We start from the raw sequence: 9,482 nt of genomic DNA, 5'->3' as shown, positions 1-9,482 counted from the left end.
TGCTCAATCATTTGTATGTGTCTGTCAACTTGTTCGGCCAGCTCGTGACAAATGCCATACATATTCATCAGAATATGTTCAATTAACGTAGCTGCAAACAGTACGGCAACGGCAACGGCAGAGGCACAAATTCATTCCGGCACTCCCTCACATGCACACATAATATGTCATCTAGCAGTTGTTATTTTTGTTTGCAAATTGTGTCGAATATTAGAGCAGCTGAAACAAACAGCCGAATTCAACAAAATTTTCTCTCTTTCTCTATCTCTCTCGCTCGCACGATAAATTCATAAATATTCAATCAGTTGTGCCGATGTACATTCAAAAGACGAATCACTTTGGATTTATAAATCGGAACGACAATAATTCACATCGAATTTCGTCCGATATTGAAACATTGGAATTATGCTACAATGGATTGTTCTTCATTAATATTACCATCAATATTGATTATGTGAACTGGTAATTAGGATACGGATTTTGTAGTGTATTCATGTGCCGAGAAAAATGTAATTCGAAATTTTTCTTTTGAATTTGACCTAGAAAACCTAGGGGGTTGACACAATAGAGAATGAATGAATACCAATGAAATTTATTTTAATTTTTTCTGTTTTCTTCATCTTATTTTTATCAAAATTGTGTTTGCATTTATTAAACCAATTCAAATAATACACTTAATAGCGTTGAAAAAGTTTTTTTAATATTTGGAAGATAATATTCATATATTCACATTGTGAGATGTTGCTGAATGCATTGACATTTCGTCTAAAACTGAGAATACCAAGAATACCAAGAATACCTTCAATTTCGGTGAATATCTAAAGTAATATTCCATGTGTCTACCCCCTAGTAGAAAACTGTGTGTGAACGATAGATTTGAAGCATATGCGATCCATCTCGTCGATCTTAGTCCTTGTCCAAATATTGTGTTTTACGTCTATTCAATTTATTGAACATTTTCAACTTGAAACCAGCACATAAGTTTCCATCCTACACAACTGCTACCGATTACTGTCTGTTCGCACTCGAATTGATTTCAATGTAAGCGCTTACATTTTATGCACATCAATTTGATGTTTTTCACTTGCATTCATTTGAGAATTTTTTTTATTTTATTCAATGTGATTTTAATTCATATTATTTGAAAGAAACCAAAATGAAATTATATTTATAATGAATGGTTTTGCTGTTGCTTTTGTTATTTCATTTGCATAGTTTGAATTGTAATTCGCAACTCTACAAGTTGTTTAAAATTGATGCGCTTACATTTTGCATCGAGAACTGGAGTTTCTCATTTTATCGTTCGATATCTGTTTGTTATTCAAATCAAAATATAGCCCACGCTTGACGTACCCACTCGAACCAAGTTGACACAAGTTTTGAACAACAAGTGCAAACTCTTTCTCTCTCTATGTGTGTGTCTCTAGAAATTAATGAAAATAAAAAAAAGAAAAATGGCAACATCAACAGCAATAAAATTTCAAACTGGAAAAGTAAATTGCAAATAGATGGAAACGTAAGCAAACGCGCGTTGCATTTGACTGCATTGTAAAATAATACCAAATGCACAATTTTAATACCAAAACTGGGAGGGTGAGAGGATATTGTAAGCGAAGGGTTTTTTTTGCTCTTTCGTTCATTCTGTTGTTAATTTGTGTTGCATATACATTTACGAAACTAAAACACAGCTCACGAATCACACACTCTTCTCGAACTGTGCTGAGAATATGGAAAACTTTGTATGTGTTTATGTGCGTGCTTTATTATAAAATACATCTTGTGAGAAAAAAAAATGTGAAAAAAAGAACATAAAAAGAACAACTATTATAATATTCGCACAATCATTTGATGATACTTTTGTGAATGGAAACATTTCATAGAAAAAAAATAATGACTAGCGAAAAGAAAAAGGAGAAAATACTTTTGCAAAATGACGATAATGATGGTGTTGGTGGGCAGCAGCAGCCGATGCAATGGCAAACGTAAAATTATGTGAAATTAAAATAAAGTCCGAAAAATGTTGGTGCAGAGAAAGAAAACAATGAAAACATGAAACATGCCAAAACAATAACATTGCCATTCGTGATTCTTTGTATTAACATTATTTTTTTCCCTGGTTGCTGATGCGACGCACTGCATTACATATTACGTCTCGGCGGGAACGAGAGGCGGCAAAGAGAGATTATAAAAACATAAAATTTTGTGGAAACAAAATTAAAGGCAATAAAATGCGCCGAGATAAACAAAAGAAAGCGACGACGGTGTAACACGAATGGCGGTGTAAAAGTCATAAAGTTAGGCAAACCAGATGAAATGGCATTTTGCCCCGTTTAAATTGCATGCAATGCGATTTAGACTGTTAGCAAATATATTTGAGCTGGTGCTCGTTCCAAAACTCGAGACTATATGTGTGTGTGCATGGAATTTTCTTCAATTCACAATGGCACATATCGCACAATACCAGTTTCTATGGCAAAGGTCAAGATTTCTTACCATTTTCTGCGAAGAATTTCGAATATGTGAGACAGTTTTTATTTTTCACAATTGTTCAAAAGGTTAATCCACGCTACAGTAAACTCGAAAGAGATCGAAATTTTTCGTTCGAGTTTTTTTTATATTCGTTTGTTGATCATTCTTTGTTGACCATCCAGTCGTTTTTACCGGGAGAAAACTAAATAGAGAGACAGAGAGAGAGAGCTTAGATGAAAACTCACATATAAGTTAACCATTGTGGAAAACGATTTTTTTTTTGCTTTTGCTCTGCCCGTAGCTTGTTTTTTGTGTCATGCACTTATATATCGTGCAAATAGTGGTACATGTGCACAAATTATCAGAGGATTTATTCGGTAAGCAAGCATCGAACGGTGACCACTTAACATCATCAGCATATAAATAAGATTATAGAATTTGAAATGGAATAAGGGCTTATAAATACGGATTTGTTAGTGGTTGATAACGTCGGTTACTATGTTTACTGTTCGAGCGAGATATGATGTTGGTGTGAAACACTTTGCAAGGATTGTAAACGAATCCTTTGGCTATAAAAAGTTTTTTTTACGGTAAATGTTTCAGCGAATCATCATTAGGTACATTTTTTTTTCTTCAGAAAAAAAATGTCGTTGCTAGGTACCGCACAATCGTTCGATCCATCTTCAACATAAAGAACATATAATTTTCTTTTATTAAAAATGATATTTGATTTTTATCGTTTTAACCGCCACCATATATCTGATACGAATTGCGCTCCAGCGCGTGTGTTTGTGTGTGAGTGTGATTTTTATGCTTTTGATGAGATTGTAGCGGGACGGCTGCTGTCGCCATCCCACTCTCTCTCTCTATATATATATTTTCTGCTGCTCATTTGTATGCAAAATACGTGTTGCATAATGCTTCTTTCTTATGTACATGATATTAAATTATATAAATGCCAGCTCTAGTCGTGAATTTCTATTTATTCTTGTTTCTATTCGTAAAGATATTAATTCTATTGATTTTGTTGTTTCGTTTCGCGTCATCTAATGGTTTCGCGGTCCTTATATTGAATGTACGGTGTGTACGCTTTGTCTTGCAACTATCTGTAACAGTTTGTCTTGAATTTATCAGTGGTACTCTTGAGTGGTCGCTGTATGTATGGGTAAAATGATTGAAATGAGCGTAAATATTTAGCATTTTGCTTTGTCATTTCAAGTGCCTAGCGAGAATGAGAGAGATAGAAACACAATGGTTGAATAAGCAGAAACGCTAACAACAACAAGAACAACAACAATGATGATGATTATAGTAGCATCTGCAATAAGTGGTTGTCAGGTGGCAGAGATCAGTTGAGTAAAGATTTATTGCTAGCATATGGTTGCTGGATGTATTGGCCATCGGACCAAAGAGATGATATTTACGCAAGGTGGCAAAAATGGTCACTCTCAATTATCTGTTTCGTTTAACAACGACGGGGTCAGACATTGTAAAACTTTTTGTAGCCCAGTTTAGTTGTATCACTGTATTTAGCCAATTGAGGTGCTTTCGAATTCATTTTGATGTTGATTATTTTACTTTTGTAATAAAACACTCACACACACACACGCGCACACGCTTATATACTACAGCACATCGTGTGGATTTTGTTTTGTGTTCACCAAACGAAGAGACAAAATGACTTGTGGCCAATCGTTTTGTTGCATGAAATCTTCTTTTATTCAGAAGATTGTGAAAAAGTTAAAAGGATATCTAAATGGAGACGAAGAATCAAAAAGAAAGGCTGAAGAATATATACACTCAGAAGTCGAAGAAAATAACAAAGTTGGACAAAAATGAATCCCATGTCGTGAAATGAACAGAGAAAAAAAAATTGCGAATACTTGGCATTTTACTTTGCAACGATGTGAGTACGTGCTTGTGATGCCAATAGCGTCCTTTGCATGGGCTTATATTTCTCACGAAGATAGAGAATGAGACTCTTTTATCAGTGTCTCATAATACATAGTCTTGACTACAACCACACAATCACAACGTATAAACACTTTTGTGGAACGTAATGATAAAAAAGAACAAACTAACGGCACCCGGTTTTCATGCGTATGCAAACCGACAAACAATTTTCAAGTTATTTGAAATACAGTCAACAGAGAGCGATAGAGAGAAACAAATAGAATGAGAACGAAAAGTAGCGAAAGGAAAAGAAGCTGGTGACGAGTGGAGCGCGAATGAAAGAGCTTCTTTGCGATAATATACCATAACACGGTATCATGTTTGTGGTGAACAATGGACAAAATGCTTGGCATTTTTGATTTCGATTCGTTGCTTTTTCATGAAAAAAAAAGGGAAAGCGGCAGAGAAAAAGTTTTTCCATCGAAATGAATAAAATATATATTATATATAGAAAACAAGCAATTGATAGCACACAAGATGAGGTAATTGAGTGTGCGTCAATATGTACATCGTGTACTGTTTCTTTGAATGTCAATTGATGTACAACACGGACTTATAGAGCTACCGCGTTTAAATTGTTTATAATGATTTTTTTAAGCTCATTGTTGTCATCATAACACGTGAAATATGGCAAGTAAAAAAACGTGAGCGTGACTCAGGCACGAGTCGAAGTAGCTGGGAATCAATGCATTCAATACAGCATGAACAATAGCCACAAATGACATTGAAGTGTCGATATCAATCGTTTTGTGTATTTATTGCAAAAAATTGTGCTCATTTTTCATTTTACACACACACACACAAAAGAGGGAAAATTCTTCGTCCATCAAGCATGCAAGCTAGAGGGACTGTAAAGCCATCAAGTGTGATTTGTGAGGTTCTGAATTTTTTTGCATCGTAGTTGATTCAATGGATTTGAAGACAGGTTCATCTATTCTATATACGTGTCTTTGAATACTAGATACCCTTCGACCGTCACCCAAATGTTTTGCGATAATTCAAACACGATTGTACTCTGTTTTATACAGCATAAATTCTCTTCGGCTTTCCTTCAATTGCTTCGCTCATCTTTTTTTAGTCAACTTTTTTCTCACACTCGCCGTCACATTTCTCTCTCTCTCTCTCTCTCGCTCTCCACCTCATGAGCCTATCGAAAATAATGGTTTTTTTTGGTATTTTGCCAGCTCGTTCTTCATCCTACAATTCAACGACACTTACATTGAAGGAGCAATCAGTTGCCTATATGTTTCGTTCACTGTAAACGCATTCCATATCCAGATGAGCCCCTATGAATTGATTTTCAAAACCGGTGTTCAAATGTATCGAGAACATTTAAAATGGAAATAACCTAATGATTTCTCTACTTTTCCAATATTCACACTCCTTTTACCCTCATTTACACACAGCACACACCATTTCAAATTTAGTAAAGTCGGCTTTTTTCAGATTCAAATCGTGATTACCTAAGTTTCATCTTTTTAACTCAATTGCTTTGGCTTTCAAAATGCAAACGAATTTTCGTATCCAATTTGAAATTCATGTCATTTGCTTTACTTATACGATACATACATTGCCGATCAAAGGTTTGGAAACAATGCACGATGTTCATATAAATTTCTTTTTTTTTTCGTCGACTTTTACACGTAGAAAAATTGTGTGCATATAGATTCTGATCTTATAAGCTTAAAATTTTGGTACTGATATCTTTAAAATTTTGTTTGAAATAGACAAATTCCATGCTGTCTACGTATGCAAGACGCTTCGAGCAGCAAAACTCCAAAGAATTCGATTTTGTCTGAACAAATGGTTTTCTGTCTATTTTACATTTAGTTTTAAATAAACTGAAATACCTCATACCGGCACTGGTACCTACCATCCACAGTTTTCGAACCTTTTGTCCGCTAGTGTATATGTATATATAATGCGCGAGAGCAAAAATCGTCCAAGAAATTGAAATTGTAACAGTTGAGAGAGCTGTTCAATTCCGCACTGGTGAAATATATAAAATTCATTTCCCTTATTCGCAATACACTCACACACGATGCCATGTTAACATTTCGTGCGATATGTGAAGCAAACAAAAAGAATTCCAATTAAAAATTCACAATTTCTATAAATAGCGTTGATATTTGTGTGTGTAAGGGTGTGCGATTTCTTGTGTCACTTTTGATATTGTTGCTTCAACTGCTTCTGCTGTTCTCAATATTACTGAACATCCAAAGAATATAAAGCACGTTTCAAGTGTTGAAAATTATTCGGTGGACTCTTTAAATATTAACTGCATTTATGTATAATGAATGATAAAATCCAATGTGAATTCCGTGCATTTGTAGATTCAATCACACACGGTGGTTGAGAGCTATTAACAGTTTCGATAGCAAGAAATTTTGTGTATCCAAGATATCAGCTGAAATAAACTGGTTTTGTGTCACATCCATATAGTCTATGATAGACGAGTGTTTGCAGGCTGCCAACGGGTTAAGTAAGACCAATAAAGAGAAAACCGACGACACCAACAATAATAACGACGAGGACGAAGACGACAACGGCGACGACAATGATAATGTAAATAAACGCTTCAACTGATGCAAAATTGCGAAATGAAAGATGAACATGAAAAGTTGCAAGAGGAAAAGCAATAGATTGAATATGTTTATGTGGTGAAAAAAAAAAGAAAAACTCAAGAGCTTTGCGTTTAGTTAAAAAAATGTCACTTTGATTATACATGTTATATTGTTCAGATTTGTCAAAGTGTTATGACGTCACTAAACAATGTTTCACCGCGTTTTCGGATGCTCTGCTTCGCTCTCTGTCATTTTCTCTTTCACTTTTCTACATATGTGTATATAACACATGGAAAACTGCATTTCGTATGGATCGATAATAATATTCTTCCTTTCCGCTCATTTTTCGGCACAATATATACAACACATCGCTAGCGCTGTGCCTTATTTTCCAACCAATGATCACGTAAATGTGATGTGCTTTTGGCGAGGTTAGACAAACGCCTGATTATACATTGTGTTCTCCATCGTGTTCATCCTTCGATGCGCAGAACATTCATATATGAGAAAATTGCGCACACACAAAGACACCACGAACTGAATGAATTTCAACCATTCTATTGATAAACTTACGGAATAAAAGAAAATCACAAAACGTTGAAAAGTTCATTCGACTGATTTGAAGTGGAGCCAAAAGCTTAATGGAAAAGGAAGACATTTTAGGCTTTAAAGCTTTCAACAAAAGGGACTTTATCACTCGAAGCTTTGAGAATTGGAAAGTTTGCAATTCTACGAGCTTTGCATTCGATGAATCTTAAAAGCTTTAAAAATTGGTGAAGAGTAAATCTCATAGCTTTCAATTAGGAACATTGAAATATTTCCACCAATTTGATAAAAGCTTCGTAATAAATTTGATTTTAAAGTTAAATCGAACATATGGTTGGACATTCCAATATTTTTTCTTCGAGTATGCTTCGAATTTGAATTCATCGATATTATGATTTATCTGAATGCATTTAAAATTTGTTGTAAGTACTTTGTACAATTGCTTACATAAATAATAAGGTAAAGTTTATTATTACAGCTCATTTCAAGTAAAAGGAAAATATATATTTTCCACTGAAAATGTTTCAATTTGGAAAGCTTTTTAAGATACGCTAATTTTGAAAGTATTATTATATAGCGATAACAGAATTCTTAGAATGGAATTCCATTCAAATTAATTTTCTAAGAAAGTTCGAATTGTCTGTTCGAACTTTTTTCGGCGACCGTCGTTATCGTTTTCCAAATATTTTGTAAAGCCTTTTTCCAACTCGATTTAACCTCGACGTAAAATATATTAATTATTTATAGGATTGATGGCATTTGAGCACACATTTCGTCGACTAGTTTGAAACTGATTTATATTCATCGATGAAACTGATGATGCAAAATTGGTTTCTCTTTCGGATATTTATTAGTAAGTTTGTTTCTGATAACGTTCAGCATGATATTTACTTTCACTTGACTTCAAATCCATGGACATTTTATGCATGAATTCATTTATCTCATGAAATCGGAAATGTTAAAATTGGTCAAACAACGATGAGTCTAGATTTGAGATACCTTGTGCTCAAATGAGTGCTCTAAAAATGTTTGATGGCACACTTATCTCCAGACCAGTTTCATTTTTTCTCTACTTCTTTGTTAGTGTGCTGTCGACGAACATGAAACTTAAGCAAGAAGTCAGCAATCAGTATTTTGCAAACTTTACTAAATGAACATGATGTTCAAAAACATCAAAAATCCATATAATCTATACAAAAAAAAAATATATTGAAAATGACATATAGCAAAATCAGTATGGATGAGTGAACGTCGAAAGCCACAAAAAAAAATGTCGTTTTTTTGCATCGATGGATTTATTGTATGCAAAACTGGATTTTCTTTAAATACTGTGTGAATGTTTATAATCGTATTCTGATCATTTCTCTGCCCATTCGAAATGATTTAATTTTCGTTGCTTTTTAGTCACTATAAATCAGAGTATTGCTCAGCGCTGCTGCCATTCACAGCATATTAAAATATCTTGCTGAGAATGCGTCGTCCGTCGCATGCGAAGGTACGTAGCAGTTTTTACATCATAGCGAACAACAATACATGCATTGTTCTCTATACAATCGTTTGAATGTTTTGAGTCACATAATCGTGAAGAGAACAATGAATGCATTCTTGTTCGCTGTGATGTATAAATTGCTACGTAAATTCGCATGCGACGGACGACGCATTCTCAGCAAGATATTTTAATATGCTGTAGATGGCAGCAGCGCTGAGCAATACTTATAAATTTCATTCGATTCGTAGACAGTACCTGTTCAAAATCAGTTGAGCAAAAATCGACTGTAAAATATAGTCGACAAAATTGTGATGACAAACAAGGGAAGCAAAAAAAAAATGCATGGTATAAATCGTGTGACGAGACAATTCATTCTTGAAGTCTTTTTTTTTGGATGAGGTGCATGCGAATCAAAAGTAAAATAAAAAACAAGTGTTTTCAAAATAAAACTCGTCTCGCTT

This window comes from Contarinia nasturtii, unplaced genomic scaffold, assembly GCF_009176525.2.
Source record: "Contarinia nasturtii isolate CC-2019 unplaced genomic scaffold, AAFC_CNas_1.1 Cnas_scaffold_1240, whole genome shotgun sequence".
In the NCBI taxonomy this organism is placed as follows: domain Eukaryota; kingdom Metazoa; phylum Arthropoda; class Insecta; order Diptera; family Cecidomyiidae; genus Contarinia; species Contarinia nasturtii.
Note: the sequence above shows the minus strand (reverse complement) of the source record.